At 47.4% G+C, this 20349-nt stretch overlaps 1 protein-coding gene across 3 annotated transcripts in view; it reads right to left on the bottom strand.

The window, feature by feature from the left end:
• LOC102386865 (leucine-rich repeat and fibronectin type III domain-containing protein 1-like protein) overlaps nucleotides 1-13117 on the bottom strand; it is a 120813-nt gene extending 107696 nt beyond the window's left edge. For 2 of the 3 annotated variants that reach the window (XM_006033178.3, XM_025214950.1), the window contains exon 1: nucleotides 13094-13117. The gene's annotated coding sequence lies outside the window, so the exon portion shown is untranslated. Of the gene's footprint in view, nucleotides 1-6020; nucleotides 6046-13093 lie in introns of those variants that run through there. The other variant, XM_006033179.3, reaches the window with a different exon arrangement.
• Between the last annotated feature and the right edge of the window lie 7232 nt (nucleotides 13118-20349).

A 20349-nucleotide genomic window follows, 5' to 3' on the forward strand; every position in this document is an offset into this window, starting at 1 on the left:
TGTATAAAAACATCAATAAATATATACTGAGCATCTATTTCACATAAACTGTGGCTTATAAATTACCTAGATCTAATTAGCACTGAACGTTAGTATTTTTAAACCAACAGCATCTGAGGCATGAACTGAAAGAAGATATAGATAACATTTTGCTAATAAAACATTCATTCATTTGCATTGTTCCTTGAACTGTAGATAAAGCAATAATGAATGTTATAGGAGAGAAGACTGTCTCCAGCTAACGAGAGATCAAATCTAATTGCAGGGCTCCTGGTAACACACACTGCAGGTCGAGTGGCTGCAGAACTGTGGGACTACATCTTAATTGCACAGCATTTTGAAGGTGGTGTCAGAGTGGGTGCACCTGCATGCCTGGAATAAAAATCAAAAAGTTAATTTAAAAAGTGAGTTTTGGGTGAGTGGATGAGTAATCACCTTTCACAATAGAAAATATCAATTACCACATCAAGGTGATCGTGCTCCTTGGATTGGTAAATGCCTCAGGATACAAGTGCTAAATTATTCGCATTTGTGAGATGGGATTCAAATGACCTTATTAAAGGCAGTGGAGTCTTAATGCAGGAGGAATGCCTGCAGGTGGCACAGCCCTTCCTGGGCAGGTGGGCAAGTTTTACCTGGAGGCTGCAGAGACAGTGCCAACAGCAGTTCTCAGCCAGGGATGCCACCACATCCAGGAAAGTGGAGGTGGGGTGCCCTGACCCTGAGAAGATTGAGATAGGGAGACCATGCGCCCTAATTGGGTGGGACAGTCCCGGAATGAGAACTTCAAGTCCCAGACCCTGACTAGGACAGTATTTGTCCCAGATTTGCAGCGTCGGGCAGGGATTCGGGTTTTCCACTCCCCACAGAAGACAGTGGGTGTTGCCTTGCAGGCTGGCCGCATTCCAGCCTGCAAGGCGCTGCTGGGAGCAGGATGAAAGAGGTGCCATGTGAGCGTGCGCACACATACATGGGGCCGAGAATACAGCAAGCAGCATGGAGAGCAGCTCCCTGCAGGTAAGTCTATGGGAGGAGGGGACAGATTGAGGCCTCCAGGATGAGGGAGGGAGTAGGGCAGGGGCTGGGGGGCCCAGCGCATAGGGCCTGGGGCTGGGAGTGGGATGGAGCCATGGGTGGCTCATCCAGGGGTCGGGGAGTTCCCAGCTGCTGTGCGTGCCCCCCAGATTTGTGAGCGGGCCGGGGCAGATGTGGGCTGCCTGCTGCAGCCTTGGAGCTCCCCGCCTTGTGCTGGTTGCCCCATGTGTCCCACCTCCGCATTTTGAAAAAAGTGGCCACCCTAGGCTGAGATCTACTTATCTTGCTTAGATGCTACCCTCCCAATCCTCCTGAGTAACAATGCCTGTCACCAAGTGTAGCTCTGTACCCGAGTCGCATATCAGTCACAGGAAAGAGTTTATTTTGCCAGGTACTAGAAATGCTTCCCAACCCTTCCCCCATTGGATAGAAGGCAAGATCATCATCTGCTTCCTAACTGCTCCTATATTCTGGAGAGAGGATGCAAAGTTAGATGCAATTCAGATAAATATTGATCACAGAACTGAGCACAAATGAAGTGTGACCAGCAATACTTTAATGTACAGCAAGTGCAAATACATCATTCCCCCCCTTCTTTCATTCCCCTCCCACCCCATACTGCAGCAACCAGGCCAGCTGCTTTAGATTTCTGCAAGAGGGTGGAGAGGCAGATGATAAATGCCTCTGCCATCCTTGATGCTGTGATACTAATTGTCCTTTAAAAAGGGAACAGGAAACACAAAATTAGCAACGAAAACCTTTGCTCATTTACTCCTACAGGAAGCATGAGCCTTTTCTTTCTGGCCCCAACCTTAGTGCTTACCCATCATCTTGTGACAGAGAAGTTCAGCAGTACATGAAATTAAAAACCACAGCTCAATACAAAAGCCAGCTCCCCCCCACCCCCATTCATTTTTTAAATAACATAAAATGGGGAATCGAGTCATAACAGATCAGACTCCCCAGCCATCAACACTGAAGCAGATTTTGCAATTCACTTCAACGGATGGAGGATCAGGCCCTCTTATGGCAACTGCCAGAGGACCCACAACCATCATAAAAAAGGATGCGACTGCAAAGTACTGCAGACACTAAAGTGAAAGCCATTCATTAGTGTTATTGGACACTCTTCTTACAGCGGCACTCAAACAGAGGTGCCAAGTTTTGGAGAGTTATTTATCAGAGGAATGAGGATTTTTGTTAAGGAGAGAAGAAAATGCCTCCCTGGGAACATCTCTGACACATTTACACACACACTTGCGTGTGCGTATCCATACAGACACCATATATAAAAACAGAACTAACCTGTCAGGCAAACTTGTCAAAGAACGAGAGCAAACCGTTAGCCAGCACTAAGCTCTGCTCCTTCATGCAGCAGAGACCAGCAGCTAGGGGCCCTGCACGATCTGACAGAGCCGAGATGGAGACTCAGCAGACTTTCCTTCTTCAAAAATATTATTTGAAGGACCTGGCTCTTGTGAAAAAAATGGCACCATTTGTAGCACAAGACCCATTTTGGGTCCATCCATATACAGCTCAGTCTGCAAGGGAGGGGAAGCCGGTCACTAGACACGGAAAGCATTTACCATGCTGTACTCCAGGCCCTCGGCACTGCAACTCGTAACGGGTACACCGAGGACCTTACTGCAAAAGCTCGCCTCTTGGAGACATATGGTATTTTTTATTAGGCCAACTAAATAGTTGGAAGAAGTGTTCTTTGCAAGCTTTCGGGCACAAACGCCCTCCTTCAGGGCACAGGGAGACTCTGCTGGTGCTATGTTTAGACCAACACAGCTACAACCAACAACCCTGCTCCTTGAATTAGATCTTTAACTGGAAATTAATTTGGATGGAGTGGAATAGGACCCAACTCGGCCCCCTAACCCTTGGGGCCCTGTTCAAGGAATAAGTATATTCAGGTCATCGCCAGATTGTTGACATGGGTGGAGCATAACATTGTAGAATTAAAAAAAAAACATCCCCCAAAACATGAATTCATCAGTGCTTACTTAAAACCCTTTTTGGTTTTTTACAACTGAAAGCACTACCTCTGTTTGTGTTCCGTGATTATCTTTCACTTTTTCTTCACACCTTCCCTTACCTATGGCTCTCCAATAAACAAAGGTTATAACATATGCATGCAAGGCCAAAGCCAGGCCTGCCGCAAGCAGGCAGCACTCCAAAAAACTGCCAGGCTTGAAACTTAACCAAGAACAGAATTCCAAAAAACCCGTTCTGCATTTGCTCAGCAAAAATAGCCTCGAGCATGTATTTCTGTGTGTTTGTCATTTCAGTGCTGGTTAAAGGTGGCTGATTGATGGCCCTGAATGTCTTTATCCACAGAAGAGGAACGCACGCAGCATCAGAAGCAGAAGCTTCCCCAGAGGCCAACTGATGCACCTAAAACTGGTCATATCCCGGGGGGCCCCCCTCCCGCAGGAAAAGGGCTAGAAATATTTATTTCAAAGATAAGCTTGAATTCTGAAAACAGCAGCAAGTGGGATGCAGCCAGCCCTTGCAGTGGACCCAAAGCGCTGTGTAAATGTGACAGGAAAGCAGATTCCCATGTCAAGCTTCCAAGCAGCAACAGGAAGCTCAGTGACGGGTAACATGGAACAAGGGCTCAAAGCTTAGGACACCTTTCATAGGGTGGGAACAGATGTTGTTTGATTTATTTGTACCACCTTGAAAATTTTTGAAGGTGGCACAAATGCAGAGCAGACAGATACCGCTGCCCTTTGCTGCACAACACAACCTGAAAATCAGCGGTGCAACAAGAGGTAGTAATAGACCCTGGTGCTTTATTGCAGATAATGTCTATTATCTTGTGTCTAGAGCAGGGGCAAGTGTTTTCTTGCTCAGCCATCCCCACAGGGCTGGCTGGGGAGGGGAAAATCGCAGCTTTCTCTGCTGCTCCAGCCCCATTTGGTGGGTCTGGGGCAGTGGGGGAAAGTGCTCCATGCTCAGCCAGGCCTACAGGGGTGGTTGGGGGGGGGACGGACACATCACAGCACGGCTCAATCACTCCATTTGGCGACATTGTTTCTAGCCCCGGCTCCGCCGGATTGTGCTGCTGGTCATTTCTAGGTTTCAATTTCAGCAGGAACATGAATTATTTCACATACGGCTAATGAGGTTCCCCCACAAGTCGGAGAGCACTACCCCCCAGCCCATCCAATACATCTCCTATTCATCAGCCGCGTCTGACCACTTCTGTGATAGTTATATGAAAGTCTTCAGCGTCCTAAAAACGTCAAAGCAGTTCTCCGTTTCCTCGTGACAAAGGCAACCTCTTCTCAGCTCGTGATGCCTCCTTATCCCCTTGCACTTCCCCATCATTTAAGGACCATCTCTGAAAGTTGTGCAGCGCAGCTTAGTGACCCTCGGCATCAGGCACTCAGCCTAACACCTGCTCTAGCTCCAAGGATCCTCAACAAGGCCAGACCGGCAATTGCATAGCAGGCCCCGAATCAAACAAGAGAATACATTTCACTGATTACATGGAAAGGGGAGGCAGAGCTGCTGCACGTGGCAACCCAAGCACCATGCAGGAAGCTATCACAGTGCTCCTAGAATAAGTGATCTCCTGAAAGTGGGCATGTGCTCCTTCTCCCTTTCTGCAGGTGCTAGATCCATATGGCAGAGGGCAGAAAGCTACGTTGGCTGTTTGTCTACCGTTTCCACTGACCTCATTCCCTTTTTTCCCGACAATGCAATGCTCTACTTCTTATTTTAATGTTCTCTGTACAGTTTTTTAGTTAATGGTCACACTTGCTTCAGACAAACCTGTAGAAACAAGGAGATTCTGGGTAGAGGTTGGTCTCATCCCACTGTCTTGGGTAGAGGGGCTGTAGTCAGTCCCTCAGTGCTGGGCAATATTACACCCTCCAATGGACTCCGCCCCCCCACCCCCCCAAAAAAACAAACAAAAAAACAACCCAACCAAACTTTGCTCTTTTGCCATTTGCAGGAAGTGAGAATAGTCTCATTAGGCAATGACAAAAGAGCAGTATCACAAGTCGCACATGTTGGAGAGTTTAGAAAGCTCTTCAGGGAACTTCAAAAAAAAATCACTCCAAAACGGCCAGTTTGAAATTTCCTGACAAAACCCAACAGCGTGAAATCCCAGTTCCGGTTCCCAGGCTAAGTCTCTTTTCAAGTCTGAGTGATCATTGCTTTCCCGAGCCGGGCAATTAAACTGTAATGGGCAGATGGAGAAATAGCAAGTTGGGAAGGGCTGACTAGCAGTAACATTTTGAGCCTGACATCTGGGAGGACAGAGGAGACCACAATGACTGGGGCAAAGGGACTCCTAGTAAAAGGCAACAGATAGGGTGCAGCATATAAAAATAAGGCAGCTGCAGCAGCCCTTTAAATATTTTGTAAATCCACTATAGGCGGTCACTGTGTTCTGGGTTTTGTAAATCGTCAGACTTCAACCAGAACCAGTGTGTACATATGTAGCAGGGGCTGGTGCACTGAGTATATTTAGCAAATGTGGTTGTCAAGAGACCACCGTGCCTATATAGGCAGACAAGGTTCTTTGGGTAAATCTCATCTCTTTTATTAGACCAATTCAAATAGTTGGAAAAATTCTTTGTTGCAAGCTTTCAGGTATAAATACCACTTACAAAGAAACAGAAAATTTTTTCTTTCTAAGTTTTCAGGAATAAATAGTGCTTGCAAAGAAGGATTTTTTCAACTATCTGAGTTGGTCTAATGAAAGATATCACATCTATCCAAAGAACCTTGTCTGCCTGTGTCCTTAGACCGACACTGCTACAACCTATGCGACTATACGACACTTTTGTTACATTTGCTGTAAAAAATGAGCAGAAACCACAATATATGGGTAAACTATTTAGTTGGTTTTGGAAAGTCCAGGCCTCAGAGTATCATATTAAGAGATCCAACCAACCAAGGTGAGCTTAGATTTTCAAAGGAAAAGATGACATGCTACACAGGACAGAAAGATCTCTTCCTACCTTCTACAATAATGAATGAAACGACTGACATTCTTGAGGGTCTTCAGTCCCCATTACTACTGGCTGCCGAGCCTCACGCTCTCCAGAATACAGTTCCCACGGGGTCTGAAATCAAAGCAGGATTTCTGTAGACCTGCAGCAATACGGTTTTGTCATTTCATTTGGCATTGCCGCAAAGTTTCTGTGACTTGACTTTGATACCATCTTGACATCCTGCTTATGTCTCAATAGACTCCATGTTGCGACTACGCCAAGCTCCATTCCAGTCTATTTGGAATTAGTGCAATAATAAAATGGTGCTAAAATGTAACAGTTTCAATTTACACCTCCCTTTTAAAAGCCAATACGTTTTTATAACATGAATACGAGATGAGACTTAGCTCGAGAGAATGTGTATTTTTACGACTATGATGTTGGGCTGGGATTCGAGAGATCTGGGCAGCGTTCCCAGGTCTGCCACAGACTCCGTGTTTGACCTTGAAGAAAGCCACTTTGGATGCCCTTGCTTCGTAAAATTTTCCCCACCTGGAAACTGGGCACAATACTGCTCTCCCTCATTAGTGGCTGATAGAGGTCATTCAAGGACTCACTAAAGGCGATACCTAGTCCATACAGGTACTTTAACAACTCATCACACTGCCCACCACAGTGGCCTTTACTACTGCCTGAAAACTAGTAAAAATGGCTAGTTAGACTGAAACGCAGCACTTCAACAATCCACTAGACCAGGGGTGTTCAACCTTTGTCCCGTGGGCCAAAAGTGGCCTGCAGAGTCATTGCATTCGGCCTGCGAGAAAGCTGGTCACCAGTCCCCTGCTGCCAGTCGGTACAGCCACACCCCTCCCTCCAAATTCCCAAACCCCAAGCCCTGTGTGCCCTGCCAGAGCCAAGCTACTCCCCCTTCCTTCCACGGGACTGGGTGGGGGCTGGGTCACACCCCCCTTTCCCCATGAGTTGGGTTGGGGCTGAGCCATGCCCCCCCATCCCAGCTGGGTCACATACCTCCACCCTGCTGGACCAGGTGAAGCCACCTCCCTTGCAGAGCCAGGCTCAGGATGGGCCCCAGGCGCTCGGCTGGAACCACCATCTAGCATGCAGTCAGACCAGGGGCTGCCCATCCAGCCTGCCAGGGGAAAAGATTGAGCACCAGACCCTACTGTTAGATAGCTTAATTTAGTGGTTCTCATCCGGGATGCCTCGAGGCCCTCTCAGGGGCGATGCAGCAGGTAACACTGCCCCCCAGGCACACTACCCCTTCATTAGTGCTTTCTAATCAGCCTAAAGCAGGCAGCAGAGCTGCCTCATGCTGTGCAACGCTTCCTGCCCAAAATGGGTATGGGTGAAATTGTCCTGTTTGCTTCTGTTTCTGGGAATAGCATGGGAGGGGAGGGGAGGGGAGAGGAGCAGGGACCAGAAAGAGCAGCTTTAGGCTGATCAGAGCCCCATTGCAGGAGTGCACGCATGGGGCAAAGACCGTCCCGAGTGTGCAGTGCAGCAGCCATACAGGGGGGTTCACCTGGAGGCAGCAGAACCCAGCTGAGAAGCACCGACAGCAGTTCTCAGCCAGGGGTGCTGGCACGCTCAAAAAAAGTGGAAGTGGAGTGCTGGGACCCTGGAAAGGTTGAGATCCACTGGCTTAATTACTTCACCTTCAAATTATGCTTTTATTACAAAAAGGCTGTGGGGGGGGGGGAGAGGGGAGCAAACAGACCCCCTTATGCAGATAACCTCCGCGACACTTATTTTATGACTCCATGACACTCAGGGGATCACAGAATAATAGAAAATTCAGGTGAGAAGGGACCTCAGGAGGTCACATCTAGTGCAGCCCCCTGCTCCAAGCAGGACCAGCCCCAACTACATCATCCTAGCCAAGGCTTTGTCCAGCTGGGTCTTCACAAGGATGGAGAGTCCACCACCTCTCTGGGTAATCTGTCCCCGCGCTTCACCACCCTCCTAGTGAAAGAGTTTTTCCTAATATCCAACCTCAACTTCCCTTTTTGCAGCTTGAGACTGTGACTCCTTGTTCTGTCGTCTGCCCCCACTGAGACCAGTCCAGCTCCAGCCTCTTTGCAGCCCCCCTGCAGGGAGCTGAAGGCTGCTATTCAACCCCCCCCAGCCTTCCCTTCTGCAGACTCAAATCAGCTCATTTCCCTCAGCCTCTCCTCACCAGTCATGTTCCCCAGCCCCACAAACATTTTTGTTGGCCTCCGCTGGACTCTCCCCAAAGTATCCACAACCTTTCTGTAGTGGGGGCCACAACTGGACACGGGACTCCAGATGTGGCCTCCCCAGTGCTGAATAGAGGGGAAGAATCACTGCCTTCAATCTGCTGGCACTGCTCCTACCAACGCAGCCCAGGATGCCAGTAGCCAATAAGGGCACACTGCTGGCTCATATCCATCTTATTATCTACTGTCACCCCCAGGTCCTTTTCTGCAGAGCTGCTGCCCCCTCCTTTGTGAACCCCACCTTCCCCCCTCCTCTTTAGACCTGGCTACCGTTCAGCAAGGAAAGCACTTGCTGGGCAGAGAGAGAAAGCAAGCGGGACCTGACTTCTTAGCGTAGGGGTTATAGGACATTCAGCAGGGAGAAAGGGGATTTGGATCCCAACTCTTTGCTCCTTGACCGATTTATGCATTCTACAGAAGACAACCACAGAAATAATCCCAGATCATCTACTGGATAATCCAAGATAATCTGCCACATCAGGCCCCTCCAGGGACTGAGGTGGAGTTCTGGATCACAAGACAGCTTAGGTGAGAGCTCGGGCCAGGGTGTTTCTGTGAACACACACAAGTTCAAAATCAGGCACCTGCTTGGTTCTGTAGCTATTAGAATTGCAGTTTTCGAAGACCTTTTTTGGTGACACTGAGGGACCTAATCATTTTCGATGGCCAAGGTGTTTTTTTGGATCTGACCATGGAACCGGAGTTTCGGAAGCAGCACTGACAGTCTGTTAGACAATCAGCTGTATTACCTGGCTCCTACATTTCCGTGGCTCAGAAGCACACAGCTGAATCCTACCTAGATCCACTCGCTAGCACCTTCAGTTAATTGCCAAAAAAGCTGCAGTTCAAGAGTCACACGCACTCATTAATTTCAAGCCCACGGAGTGTACGACAAATCACCTTGGTTTCTTGGTTTGAAGAGATCCAGCTTATTAAACATGCAGGAAATGCGTGCTGCGCAGCACTTTGAGCTGCTTAGCTCATACAGAAGCAAACAAGCAAGTAAGAAAAAGGAACAACAGGGCCAACCTCCAAAAGATGGTTTTAATCTCGGAGCAGTGAAGATGTCCATAACTAACACTTAGGGTGTTTCCCGGGATGGGGGGGAAGACATGACAAGTGCACGGACACAACAGGCCGCTGAATGAAATGCGCTCTTTGCAGGAGGGTCAGCAGGACGGACAAGTATCTGAGATGCCCCAGTTGAGTGAAGTGGTGCTTGGGGCAAATTTTACTCTGTGCAGATCAGCAAAACGGATATACGCATTTCCTCAGCCTCCCATACTTCACTGGGGAATGGACGGACAGACAACATACGGACACACGACAGCCTGAATATCCTGGCATGAAAGTGTTCCTCAAAACTATCCCTCGTTTCACATTGCTTTCTACTGCTCACCTCCAAGCCTGTGCTCTCTGCTCTTTCATCTCACCCCATGTCATTCTCAACGGAAAAGACATTACAGCTTTTAAGATCCATTTGCAATACAACATAACATACATTATCTCTCTCTTCACTCTCCTTTCTCTGCCCCCTCCTGACTTTAATCTTCATTTTGTCTGTCTCCTGTTGGTTGCGATGCCAGGGGAGGCTGTGCCTCTTTCTGTCTCCAAAGAGCCCTGCAAAGTTATGGTGCTATATACTGAATAATAAATAACAACATGAGCAGCAAAATCCATTCCTATGAGCTGCCAGTGGGTAACCATTAATTATAACAACAATCTGAGAAACCACCAAAAGATATTAGTAATGCCTCAGGATACACCATGAGAAAGCCAGTGCCCTATGGTGACACGATAAATCTGTGTTTAAGTCTGAGTCACTGAGGCATGATTCCCCGCTCGTTTACACCAGAGGAAATCAGAAGCAGCTAGCTCTAATAAAGTGAACAAGGGTTGCATGAGCATGAAACAGGTGTCAATGAGGAAACTCAGGCACAGTGTTTCTACTGAAGACCTAAATCTGGGGCGAGACACCTTTGCCGTTTGAAACCGCGGTAGACGGACACACCAGGTCTCTAACTAGACCACACTGATCTTTAAAGTGAAATACCAGGCTCCAATATTCAAAAATACAAAGCTATCTATATTAGAGTAGAGAGATCTCTTCTCTCTACGGGACGCAAGTCACCTTCTTGCAGTCCATTTTGCAGATATGGGGCTTTTATTCTTCATTTAGGTTCCAAGGAGAGCAGAATCAAACCTATTTTTTCTAGCTCCATGCCTTAACTGCAAATAGTTTCTTGGTTCATATTTTTATAAATCCTTCTACAGTTCTTTGTCACCCTCCCTTGCTTGGACTAACAAATAATTCTCTGCCAACTTGATGATTTATCTTCCATGCTATTATTACTAATATATTATACATACACACACACACACTGGTTAATCTCCCTGTGGTCCCAGGGCACCTGTTTCCAGGAATAAGAAGAAAAATTAGCATGAAATCTGTTCTCTGAAGTACTCAACATGTAACCCGATGCACTGTACGCACAGGAGATGCTTTATAAGGACCACCGTTTAGGAATGTTTAATAGCTATTTAAAATGCCAAGAACGTCTATGTTCCACGATCAGGCATCGACTTTGTTAGCTGTCCAGGAATAAGTTGATCCTTTCATATGTACACAGACTGGCTTGATATGGTAATGCATTACCTTACTGCAAGTATGGGAAGATCCCTTCTCCATGGGAAGAACACGAGGACCAGAACATACAAAGCCACTGCAAAATCCAAAGTCTGCTTGGAAGAACTGTAATTTCTTCTATGAGGGAAATGACAGTAATGTTGGCTGAACTCTTCTTGCAGTCACTGTAAAATTGTGACAACTCGTGCAGGATGCATAAATTATAACGGTCTCGGGGCAAAGATTTGCAAGGGCTCTCTGTAGTTCTAGAGAAGCCACACAAGCCAAAGAAGTGCTAGCCCCACTGAGCAAAACCGAACAAAAACTTATTCAGCGAAAAGCAAGGCAGGCCATATATTTCTTGTGATAAATAGGGCCACAAGAATTAGGATGAGATTCTGAGTCTGAAATTCATACCAGGATTGTGCCATGTGCCAAAGACATCCTTGCTTAAATGCCAACTTGAACTTACAAATTGGTGTTTCTGTAGCATTGTATCCGAGGACCTAAGAGTGGCTTTGAGAGAGAGGTGCAGCAAAGAAACACAAAATGGATCCAAACAAGGGACTCGAGGACTGAGACAGTATTTTGCTTCTACAACTCCTTTGTAAGCACCAGTCATTTCAGTAGAAGAGGTCAGAATTCAAAGGCAAAGGCTGTCTCCTAGCTCGAGTGCTGTCACGTGGAATAGTTTCTAGTCTTGCTACAACTCCACTGCAGCGCTCTGAAAATACTGTGGTATTCACGTAATATTTTCCTCTTCTACTTGAGGGTTCAGGGATCAGCAGGGACGTGCCTGTTTCTCTCATCTTGGTGCACGTTCAACCCAGTTACAACTTCACTGGAGTCAGTAATGATCAGCTTGGCCTATTACATATATTTCAACGCTGCGCGTGACACATCCAGATGAACACAGACCCAAGCGCAGCCTGGTCCACAGTCAATAACATTAAGCACTCTGCGAACTTCATCCCGCAGAGGGTAAACCCCAGGCTTACGCACCATTTAAGTAATGGCCCCTCTGCAAAGAAATCCATCTGTTCAAGCCCTGAAAGAGCGCTTATTGCAGTTCTCATTGCCAATGCCTGGGTTAGCAAGAAGCTCACTTCATATTCTTCATTGTGTTCTAGTTTCATAGTGACAATTCCCAGAGGTCAAAGTCTAATGGAAAATGAATATGGGTTAAGCTGGTGCCCCTGAGACATGGGGATAAACTTAGAAAGAAAATCTTGTCCTGCTTTCCTGATGTTGCTGCATTGCATTTCCTGAGGTGCTTGCAAAATGATTAAGAGATGCTTTTTCTTTCAATTCTTTGCATGTATTAATATGGGAAGGCAAGATTCTGGAGAAAAGTTACAGAGCTAATTATGGGTTTTTAAGGATTTTACCATCTCACAGTCAACAAGCCTGTCAGGAATTTGTTACTGGAACTCTCTTCTCCCTGGAATAAAAGATCTTCTAGATTAGACATGCAAAAAGATGCATCTAGATTAATTGAAAAGGGATCCAACTGAATTGGCAGCAGCATAGCGCAGGGATTTGAGGAATCTCTGCTTACAGACTACCTTAATTCAGATAAAACAGTTTGCATAGCAAAGAAGAAAAATCTGTTCTCTTGGAAGCAGAAAGGAGCTTTCAACTTGTCGTAAAAAGGCTTCAAAATATTCTCTCTGTACCACCTTCTAGTTCGTGCCAGGAGGAATCCTGGCTTCTCCATCTGTTCTCCGACAACACAGAACACGAATGCTGACGGTCTCAGATTCATGTTCATTGCTGTTAGTCTTACAGGTAGCTTAAAAAAACAAGGCATATAACAAACACTTGAATCCTCAAATATTGAATCAGGACTGGCAAGCGCATTCAGCGGTAGGACTGGCAGAGTGCTAGCGATATCTTTATCTTCTTTTGCTTACTCAAAGTAAAATTCATCGTCCATGGAGGGGCAGCATAAGACCCATTCTGCACAGTTAAAAAAAAGTCTTCAGTGGCACTAATTACCCATCCCTTCTCCATAGAAAAGCAAATTATGTGAAAACCTAAGCAACTGAAAAACAAAGCTCCCTGGTCCTTCCTGGTATAAAATAGGTCAGGGCTGCTCAGACTGCAACGGCCTTCATTTCTCACCTAGGCCACCTTGAAAATGAAGCTCAGGGCTCTTTTTATCTCTTAAAAAGAGTCATATTTAATATACAGATGATAAGACATGCTTTTCCTACCTTTTCACAGACTGGGGCCGTGTTCCTTCTCAGAGTCCCGAGCCGTGTAAAGTGGACAATTCTGTTATCAGGAACGTTGTGGGTTTTGATTTGTTTAGTTCAAAGCTGCAGAGAGACTGTTTCATACTCAATAAATATTTCAGTTCGTTTCCCCAGATTGCAGACGCTTCCTCCTACTAAGCTATCATTCTGGCACTGCAGGTCAGTTTGCATCTATTCAAGACACATTGTACAAATCAGCATAATAATACAGACTGTAGCAATTCAGTCGGTAATGCAGATCTGTAGGAAACAGAACAAAATAGCCACTCCAATGTATGTCAAAACCTGCTGTGTGTATGGGCCCAGGTTCAGCAAGGTGCCTTGTACCCAATTTTAAGCTTGCAAGTACTTGCATAAAAGTCCGTGCGACTTCTCAGGTGTTAAACAGACATGTGTTTATGTACTTTAGTGAATCCAGAGCCTCCAGAAGGACTCTGGGTGGGAAAAGGGCAACTCTGTAGTGCAGGGGTTGTCAACTGGGGGTACTTGACACGGCCCTAGGGGGTTCGCACAGGCAGGCAGGGACAGGGCACCGCTCGCCTGGCCAGATGCAGGGGAACCTTGCACACAGCAGCTGCTGCCACTTTGCGTCCAGCCACTCATCCCCGTTCAGTGGCTAGCGGGGTACACTGCCTTGTGTCCAGCCACCGGGCGCTTGCAATGATGCAAAAAGGTTGAAAACCCCTGCTGTAGTGCATCAGCTTTTACATTTCCCCTTGCATCTCTATGGCTCTAAATCCACATCCAATAAGGGAGACAAGGACCAATGGATCAAGCACTTATCTTGTTCATGGGCGTGGACAGCACAAAAAGATCCATCCACTCAAGATATTTGGTGTCTAGGTCCCACTGAAACCAAGGGAAGCCTGGCACCAAATTTGTGGTTCTAGTCCAAAGGGTGAAGCCAAAAATGCTGAAGCTTTACCATGCAAGTAAACCCTAACCCTTTCCCTCTTCCACTAAGTTAGAGTCCTTCATGCCTACTTTCCTCAGCTCTATTCACGTGCAGCCGAGTGTGTTGGGGTAACTCAGCAAGGGGCTGGGAAGCAATGAAATTCAGTCTACTTTTACTTGAGCCCTCTTTCAGATATGGGGCGTCACCAACTTGGAGATGCTCATTGTACGTGGAGGTAAGGTGACTATTTGCCAGAGTTTGGCCTGAGGCTTCCAATACATTATGGCAGAAAGAACACAAAAATAGTTGTGCTTTGGATATGAATACCGTTGGTATTGCTGATTATATCACAGTATCTACTGTAACATTCCTGATAAATACATGGAATGACTAACTAAAGACTGCTGATTCTGAGACTGCTTCATTTACAACCTAGTACCAGTAGGTTTTTAATGTACTGACAGTAACATAGATGTCCACCACTATTCGGTCCAGGGGGTTGGGGGATCAAGCTCCTGGCACACACCGATAGATATTAATGAAGGCGCTCTGCTTTGGAGTGCTTTCATGTGAACCCTTATGTAATGAGGGTTCAGACTGTCATACAATTGGGCACTTTTAAAATGCAATGCAGCTGTGCCCTTCTGTAAGGGCACAGCTGTAGAGCGCTTTCAAGGGGCCGACTGCATGACAAATGTAACTTCTGTCCGCACCCTGTGAGCTTATTATCCTAGTATGTCTACACTGGACTGACAGTAGTGACCTGCGGGTGACAACGGACAATAAGCTGAATATGAGCCAGCAGTGTGTCCTTGTTGCCAAGAAGGCTAATGGCCGGGGCTGCATTGGTAGGAGCATTGCCAGCAGATGGAGGGCAGTGATTCTTCCCTTCTATTCAGCACGAGGGAGGCCACATCTGGAGTCCCGTGTCCAGCTGCGGGCCCCCACTACAGAAAGGATGTGGACACATTGGAGAGAGTCCAGCGGAAGGCAACGAAAATGGTTGTGGGGCTGGGGGACATGACTGGTGAGGAGAGGCTGAGGGAAACGGGCTGATTTAGTCTAGAGAAGAGAAGACGGAGGGGGATTGAATAGCAGCCTTCAGCTCCCCTGCAGGGGGTCCAGAGAGGATGGAGCTGGGCTGTTCTCAGTGGGGGGCAGACAACAGAACAAGGAGCAATGGGCTCAAGCTGCAGCAAGGGAGGTTGAGGTTGTATATTAGGAAAAACTCTCTCACTTGAAGGCTAATAAAGCACTGGGACAGGTTACCTACAGACGTGGTGGCATCTCCATCCTTGGAGGTTTTTAAGACCGGCTAGGCAAAGCCTTGGCTGGGATGATGCAGTTGGGGCTGGTCCTGCTTGGAGCAGGGGGTTGCACTAGATGTGACCTCCTGAGGTCCCTGCCAACCTGAATTTTCTGATTCTATGACTGCAGTGCAGCTCTGGTATCTCAACACCACCTTTAAATTAACTGGCCTGGGGTGCGAGTAGCAAACTAGCTGCAGCAGCTCAGAAGCAGGCTGCAACATGCCCACCCTCCCGTTTTGCTTGGTAGGTGGCAATTTTTTTTAAAGCAGGTTTCATGTTTCTCTGTCCACAGAACACCCAGTATGCTTGGGGATCACCATACTATAAAAACGAGACCATCCTGCAGGCGAGCTTTATAATTTTTTCCCCCCGCGCTTACAATTTTAGTGTTTACACAGTAAAGGTACCAGACTGCTGAAACAGCCTTGCTACCAAGACAAAAGAATTAGATGTTCATCATCAGAAGTAGAGGCCATTTTAATTACATCTGGTACATGCTCATTATCTTCCCAGTACATTAGAACACCATTACATTAGCCTATCTGCACTTGAAGCAGATGTGAGCACATCAGGGTGCTGGTGTATTTTATTCACTAGATGAGAGTGAGTTTGCACGCTCTGTCTCTCTTTTTTTTTTTTCAAGCTACAGTAATGAGAAAATGGTAAATATATCTGGGCTGGGGAACTAGGCTTTAAGGTCCTTAATGAGGTTTTACAAGTATTAATGAACTTCCAGAAATAAAACATCTTACCATTGACTAACACTTCTCATCTGTTGAATAATAAAAAAGCTCTCAGAGCTACATAAGCCTTTCTAGCATGCGTTATGGCATTTACTTGCATTTTCAGAAAAGAGCTGGAGTTGTGCACCAGTCAAGTCTGTTCTGATTCATATATGTGTATCTGTATCAACAAAGTCAACAGCAAATACCGAGCTAGAGACAGACTGCTATGACAAGTTAAGAGATGGCTCTCAAAAACTGATGCCTCTGTACGGACACAGGGCATTTTCATTTTTTGGGAAAAAAGGTCCGGCAGACATTAAAGCAAGCAATGAACAAGTAGCATGCATTGGTCTAGGACTCGGGCACTGATGGATCCTAATCCATTGCCACGTGCTTTGGCTCCAGCTCCCTTCTTTGATCCCCAGTCATTAATAGGGAACAGCAATATTTAGCCACCTTCCTGACAGGATGGCTGTGAAGCTTAATTAATGTTATAGTGAAGTGCTTTCAAGAGGGAAAGCGCTAAGTGCCAACCATTATTTCTCAGCCTCTCCCCGCCCCATCAGAGTTCTGCCTCCGTTAATCAATGGATTTGTAGTGGAACAGAAGCAGAATCCAGCTTTTAGTAACTGTGAATAAAATGTTCAGGGTGCCTAAGTGACTTAGAAGTCAAAGCACCACTTTTAAAAGCAACTTAGGCACCAAGTAGCCAAAGTGCCCAACATCCAGAACCACAAAGGTAGATATGGGTGCCTATACACATGCAGGGCAGGCATTTCCAAAGGCGTTGTAACTTTTGCACTTTACTTAGAGCACTTTAGGTACACTGCCTTAAAACTTCAGTGCGACTTTCCGGCCTTGCTACAGTTCTGCAGATGAGGAGACAAGGGGTGCAAAGGGACCGGGACTTCCCTGCTGTGATAGAAGCCGGACGCGAGGGGATCGCCTTCAGACCTCAGGTTGGGGAGGACCGGGTTAGAGAGCTTCTGGAGGGGCTGGACGCGTTCAAGTCAGCGGGTCCGGATGCTCTCCACCCCAGGGTGCTGAGGGAGCTGGCTGGGGTTATTGCAGGGCCCCTGGCACGGCTCTACGAGCGATCGTGGTGCTTGGGCCAGGTGCCAGACGATTGGAAGGTAGCTAATGTGGTCCCCATCTTCAAAAAAGGGAAAAGGGAGGACCCGGGCAATTATAGGCCCGTCAGTCTTACCTCAATCCTGGGGAAGCTCTTTGAGAAGATCATCAAGGAGCACATTTGTGATGGGCCGGCATCCGAGATGATGCTCAGGGGCAATCAGCATGGATTTATTAGGGGGAGATCATGTCAGACCAACCTGATTGCCTTTTATGATCAGGTCACAAAGGCCATGGACACAGGTGTCGCGGTGGATGTAGTCTTTCTGGACTTCAGCAAGGCCTTTGACACCGTCTCTCACCCCATCCTAATTAGTAAACTAGGCGACTGTGGCATCGATTCCTACACGGTCAGATGGATTGCAGATTGGCTGAAGGGTCGCACTCAGAGGGTGGTGGTGGATGGATCATATTCGACTTGGGGGGAGGTGGGTAGTGGAGTCCCTCAGGGCTCGGTCCTGGGCCCTGCGCTGTTCAATGTCTTCATCAGCGATCTTGATGTTGGGGTGGAGAGCAACCTGTTTAAATTCGCTGATGACACCAAAATTTGGGGGGAGGTGAGCACGCTAGCAGGGAGAGAGAGATTGCAGAAGGATCTGGATAGGTTACAGGGGTGGGCAGACAGGAACAGGATGCGTTTCAATACGGACAAGTGCAGGGTGCTGCACTTGGGTAGAAGGAACCAGCAGCACACTTATAAGATGGGGAGCTCCCTACTTGAGAGCACGGAGGCGGAAAGGGATCTTGGTGTCATTATTGACTCCAAGATGAACATGGGCCGACAATGCGAGGTCATGGTTGGCAGGGCTAACCGGACCTTGTCGTGCATCCACAGGTGCATCTCGAGTAGAGCCAGGGAGGTGATCCTCCCCCTCTATGCGACGCTGGTCAGGCCGCAGCTGGAGTATTGTGTCCAGTTCTGTGCGCCCCATTTCAGGAGGGATGTGGACAACATGGAGAGGGTCCAGAGGAGGGCCACCCGCATGATCCGGGGACAACAGGGCAGACCCTACAGTGAGAGACTGCGGGACTTGAACCTATTCAGCCTCCACAAGAGAAGGCTGAGGGGGGACCTGGTGACCGTCTATAAACTCACTAGGGGGAACCAGAAGGGTTTGGGGGAGACGCTGTTTCCCCTAGCCCCTGCTGGCATAACAAGGAATAATGGGCACAAGTTGATGGAGAGGAGGTACAGATTGGACATCCGAAAAAACTACTTCACAGTCAGGGCGGCTAGGAGCTGGAACCAACTTCCAAGGGAGGTGGTGCTGGCCCCTACCCTGGGGATCTTTAAGAAGAGGCTGGATACTTACCTGGCTGGACTCATTTGAGTCCCGTTTTTGTTTTTAGGGTGAGTGGTTTTGTTTGTGTTTTTGGGTTGTTCTCCCGCCCTGGCGGGGGGTCGGGCTAGAAGATCTATTAGGTCCCTTCCGACCCTGAAACTATGAAACTATGAAACTATGAGACAGGAGGCGCTGGACCCCACACTGCAGCTAATTACCACTTTGAAAAGCCCCAGTTAAATACACATGCAATAAAGGCTAGCTAGGTAGGTTGAGATGCACTACTGCAGTTCACCTTACATTTCAAACATACAACGAGGTTTAATTAAGATGACTTCCACCATTTTAAAAACGTACTCACGTTGCCCAAGTGTATTCATAGTTGGTAGGGTTGGAAGGGACTTTGCAGATCTTCTAGTCCAACCCCCTGCCATGGTCAGGAGAGAAAACTGGGCTCAAATGGCCTCAGCCAGGTAAACGTCAAGCCTCCTCTTAAAGACCAAGGCAGGAGCCAGCACCACTTCCCTTGGAAGTTGGTTCCAGATCCTAGCCACCTTGACTGTGAAGTAGCGCCTGCTGATGTCTGAACCTACTCTCTAACAACTTATAGCCGTTATTCCTTGTTACTCCCGGTAGTGCTCAAGGGAACAGGGACTCTCCCATCGCCCGCTGGTTCCCCTTGGCCAGTTTATAGACAGCCACCAGATCCCCTCTCAGCCTTCTCTTGTGGAGGCTGAACAGGTTCAGGTCCCGTAGACTCTCCTCGTAGGGCCTGCCCTACTGCCCCTGACCATGCGAGCGGCCTCCTCTGGACCCTCTCCATGCTGGCCACATCCCTCCTGAAGTGCGGTGCCCAGAACTGGACGCAGTACTCCAACTGCGGCCTGACCAGTGTCGCATAGAGGGGGAGGATCACCTCTTTGGACCTGCTCATGACGCATCTGTGGATGCACGACAAGGTGTGGTTAGCCTTACTGTCCGTGTCCTTGCATTGGAGGCCCATGTTCATCTTGGAATCGATAATGACTCCAAGATCTCTTTCTGCCACTGTGCTTTTGAGAAGAGTTCCCCAGCCTGTAGGTCTGTTGCTGGTTCTTCCTCCCCAGGTGCAGCACCCTGCACTTGTCAGTATTGAATCCCATCCTATTCTCATTCGCCCACCCCTGTAACCTGTCCAGGTCCAGCTGTATCCTATCCCTCCCTTCTAGCATGCCCACCTCACCCCAAATCTTGGTGTCATCCATGAATTTAAACAGGTGTATTAAGTGACGGTTTTAGACTGCTTTAAATGACGAAAATTGTCATGTGTATAGGCACCCTATGTGCCTATAACCCATTTAGGTCAACTGAAGTTAGGTATCCAGACATGCTAGGGGATCTGGGCCAACACTGATTTTGGAAAGGAGATTTGGGACTACAAGCATGGTCTTTTTTTTTTTTTTTTTAAAGAAAATCACTGGGAGTTAGGAGCATAAGTACCTTTAAAAATCTGGCCTTTTGGCACTTGCAAGTTTTATCTTAAGCCTATAAAATAGCAACCACTCTAAAAGAAAGCACCACATTTAAAAAAAAAAAAACTGCTCAGATCCCAGAGCAGTAATTGATTGGGTCGAGAAAGTCTAGGCAGAGAAATTAAATACGAGGATTACCTGAAAATCAGAGAGAGTTTGAGGGGATTGGTCACTCATCACTGACCTCAGAGTAACAAGTCTAGTCTACCTGCCTAAAATAGAATGAGACTGGGCAGGAAGGTAAAATTATAAAGCCAGCTGCTATGGAAATGCCCGAATGAGTCTGATAGCCTTTAGGGCAGGAACACCTTACTTCTTCTGCAGGGACTCTATGACAAATCCTCAAACAGCCAGCAGGA

This window comes from Alligator sinensis, unplaced genomic scaffold (genome assembly GCF_000455745.1).
Source record: "Alligator sinensis unplaced genomic scaffold, ASM45574v1 scaffold1302_1, whole genome shotgun sequence".
Classification (NCBI taxonomy): domain Eukaryota; kingdom Metazoa; phylum Chordata; order Crocodylia; family Alligatoridae; genus Alligator; species Alligator sinensis.